The sequence below is a fragment of the Akebia trifoliata genome, chromosome 16 (genome assembly GCF_017979445.1).
Source record: "Akebia trifoliata isolate Shusen 1 chromosome 16, ASM1797944v1, whole genome shotgun sequence".
NCBI classification, from domain to species: domain Eukaryota; kingdom Viridiplantae; phylum Streptophyta; class Magnoliopsida; order Ranunculales; family Lardizabalaceae; genus Akebia; species Akebia trifoliata.
In genome coordinates, this window is record NC_141390.1 from 8,741,551 (window position 1) to 8,745,655 (window position 4,105).

The window sequence follows — 4,105 nt, forward strand, 5'->3', positions numbered from 1 at the left end:
ATAAAGTTTGTTGCGATTGCTTATAATCCAAATTATGGTATTTTTCCACTTACATATACAATAATTGAACAAGAAAATAAAGATACTTGGGAATGGTTTTTAAATTATTTTATAATGTCACTTAGACTTTATGCTTTTAACAAAATTTCATTTATTTCAAATAAACAAAAAAAATGTAATATTTGCAATTGATAAATGTTTTCCTTCATCATTTTATTTTTATTATTATTATTATTTTCTTTTTTTGCATTTAACATTTTCAAACAAATTTAAAAAGAATTTATAAATCAAATTTATTTTGTAAACTTTTAAAAAGAATAGTTAAAGCTTATATTGAAATTGAATGTAAAACAAAATTAGAATTAATTAAGAGAGAAAATATTGAAATATATAATTGGATAATATTATAAGAAGATCTGACACATGTATTAGTCCATTGAACGATAAGTCATTCTCCAATACCTCATTTTAGAATAATAAGATCAAATACAAATGAAAGTTTTAATTGATGAATATTGAAATTGCGTATGAAATCAATAACTAGATTATTAGAAGCTATTAGGTGTAAAATAATTGAATGACATACTAAATGTAGATTAAAGAGTTTTACTTGGGATTCTCAATTAGTTCTAAGGATAGAAAATAAAATTCAAAAAAGAATACAAAACGTTATTAGTTATGAACTTTTAACTATTAATGATATGAGATTTAAAGTATATGATCGCGCAAAATAAAAAACGCACGTACTTCAAATGGATAATAGATATTAGGGGTGCAACTTAATTCGGTTTAAACCGAGAATTGAACCAAAACCGTGCAATTTGGATTGGTTTGGTTCGATTTAGATTGATATCGATTTCAGTTTCGGATTTAAAAAATAAAAAATTGATAAATTCGGTTCGATTCTCGATTTAGGTAATATAAAAAATCGAATCAAACCGAAAATCGAATAATATTAATTTGAAATAAAGATAAAATTTTTATTTTTATTTTTTATTTCTTACAAAACCTAACCTAACCTAACCAAATCCTTGTCTCTCTCTCTCTCTCTCTCTCTCTCTCTCTCTCTCTCTCTCTCTCTCTCGTCTCTACGACTACCACCAACTGCCTCACCTCTTTCTCTCTCTCTCTCTCTCTCTCCAGTTGCGACTTGCGACGGTGAGACCTGGGGTTGCGATAGTGCGTCCTACAACGTGAGGTTGCAACATGTTCATCTCTCTTTTTCTCCCTACGACTGCATCCTGCAACGGTGCGTCTTGCGACTGCGTCCTTCGACAATGCCACCTAAGGCTACGACAAGTTCCTCTCTCTCTCTCTCTCTCTCTTTCTCTCTCTCTCTCTCTCTTAAGCTACAAAACAACCTAAAGAATTTCTACTCTTCCTTGACAGCCCATGGAACCTAACAAAAAAAAGGTCGGTTTGGATTGGTTCGATTATGGTTTTCATATAATGGAACCGATCTTGATCGGTTCAGTTCTGATTTTACTATAAATCGAACTAAGTTGCACACCTAATAGATATTGTACGTGTGGCAAATAGGTTCAAACACTTATTCCATGCCAACTTGCAATCAAAGTATCATGATCTTGATTATGAATAGATTGAAATAAAAGAAAAACATTACCTTAATCTTGATAGGAAAAACTTCTTAAGAATATAAAATGTTAGAGTATAAGGAAAATCAATCGAGAGAAGAAGTGTAAGAAGATGATGAAAATGTCGGTGACACGAGAAAGGGTCGGAAAAAAAATCGTGAAAAGATAGAAATGCAATCGAGAAAAGAGGTAAAAAATAAATTTCTAACAAAAATTTGGCCCTTAAAGAGTCGAAATAGATTCCTATTGGTAATTTCTACAATATTGTTATTTTTTTTATTAGGATTTTTTTATTAGTATAATTTCCTCTATATATAAATTATCCACCTGATTGATTTTGATTTTGTATGTTGATCAATTTGTGGGCCTACAATTATTAATCATGAAGCCTTAAGGAATGCCACTTGGCATCTGGGGTCCATTGTTGAGCTTTCCTCCTATTTTGCCGAGTCCGACTTTGAATTTATTTCACACATCCTTACAATTCCGCCAAAATTTGAAATGCCTCTTTGAAAATGCCACGTGTAATTTAATGGTGAGGGTTTTTTCCTGTTTTGTCTGCGAAGTGCTTTGTTTAATTAAAAGGAATTTTCAATGGTCCAACGCTGTTAGAAACCATCTGTCCAGCAAAGTGCTGGAGATGGACTTCTGGAACACTAATTTCCTAGGGATCTATACAGTCTTATCTCAGCGTTAGTCGGTGTACGATCACGATGTTATATGTGTGTCTCTCTCTCGTGAATGAATTTGAAGGATAAACTTCTCGTCTTCTTTGAAATCTCTTTGTTGGTAACGTTTATTTAATGACTTGTACGTCATGGCAGAGATACGGCCATGGAAAAATGTCAGAAACCAATCGTTGAAGCTGACCACTCACAAGCAACATTTGATCTAAACGTCTTAGGATCACTCACAGCTTCACCACTCAAATGTTTCAATTCGAAAAGGGTTTTAATTTGTTAACATGTTGCCTAAGGGCACACGATAAGATGCATTAAATACACATGGGAAATAGCGTTTGAGCGTAATTTTTATGGCACTTTTGAAAGGAAAATAAAATTTGAAGGTGTATTTAATGCTTTAGTTCCAATCGGATAACCAAATTGAAATTGAATTTCCTTTTGAAGATTGGAAGCTCTAAAATACTACTCACAGCTTCATATGTGGCAATGTTTCAAAAATTGGACCGATAATAAAATCAAAATTTTACTCAAATGATTGGGTGGGGATTCGGTTTGGTCGGACCAATTTCTGTCCATTACATAAGTTTTTAAAAGTATAAAAATAAAAATATCCAATAAAATAAAATTAAAGGATAAGTGAACAAAAATTAATATATGATAAAATAAGTAAATAATTATAAAAAATTAACTTGTTTTTTTTTTCCTTGATTGTAAACCTTTTTTGAGCAAATATAAGTGCAACGGGTAGCACCTAAACCACATTAACCTATCGAAGTCTTGATATGGTTTAAGATGTATTGAAAATATCAAATTGTTTAACCCATACCCTGGCCTTATTTTTTATGAACTCATGAAGAGCCCAAAAATTCCTTCAAAAGAAATTGAAGAATAACATAAATAAATACATGCCTCAGGTCAACAGTATGTTGGACCACTAAATGGAGAGGATGAAAATTCAAAATTCAAAAAAATAAAGCACAAATGCATGGCTTGTTGGTCCACGGTAATGGTACAACTCAAAATGGTGAGATTAAGTTCCCACACAAGGAGGATTAAAGAAGTAAGTTAGTTTTGGTTGGAAGTAACTTAATAAGTTACTTACTACTTATGGGATTACTCCCTAAGTAATTATAACTTATTTCCAATGAGACCCTTACCAGGAGAGACACCATTGGGGTTACACAAACAAGCACCACACTAGCTCGATTTCAATTTTCTCCAAAGAGAAGCAATGGTTCAATCTCCATTGAGACACCCATTAAGGGTATTGGCACCCCTTTGTCTCACACCTTTTGAAATCATTGGAAACCCTTCAACATATATAAATATGAGATGATCCATGAGAATCATTACTCTATTTTCTTCTTAGGCAAATCCTTGTGAGATTCTTCGAGTCCAATGACCACATGTCACACTGTTATAGATACAAATTCCATCAGTGGTATCAGAGCCTTTGGATTTCAATTGAAGGAAATTAGAAGTTCTCAACTTTTTCGTCTCTCTCTCTCTCTCTCTCCCCCCATCTTTTCTTTGTGTAATCTAGATAATCCTCCAAATTCTAGTATTGGTTCAGTAAAAACAAATTCGTTATTATTTGGATTACCAAATAAAATGAATAATTTTATCAAACCGACACCTTTGACTTTTCAATTTTCTTGTTCGTAAAAAATTTCAGATGGATTAGAATATCGGGATTTTTGTACTTGTTATAAAATCTAGGACCTTTGATATTTATCTTGGTCAGTATATTTATTCAAGAAATAAATATCTAGGGTATTATGGCCATCACTCTAGGATTTAAGAAATTCAATTTAGTATCCCAAATAG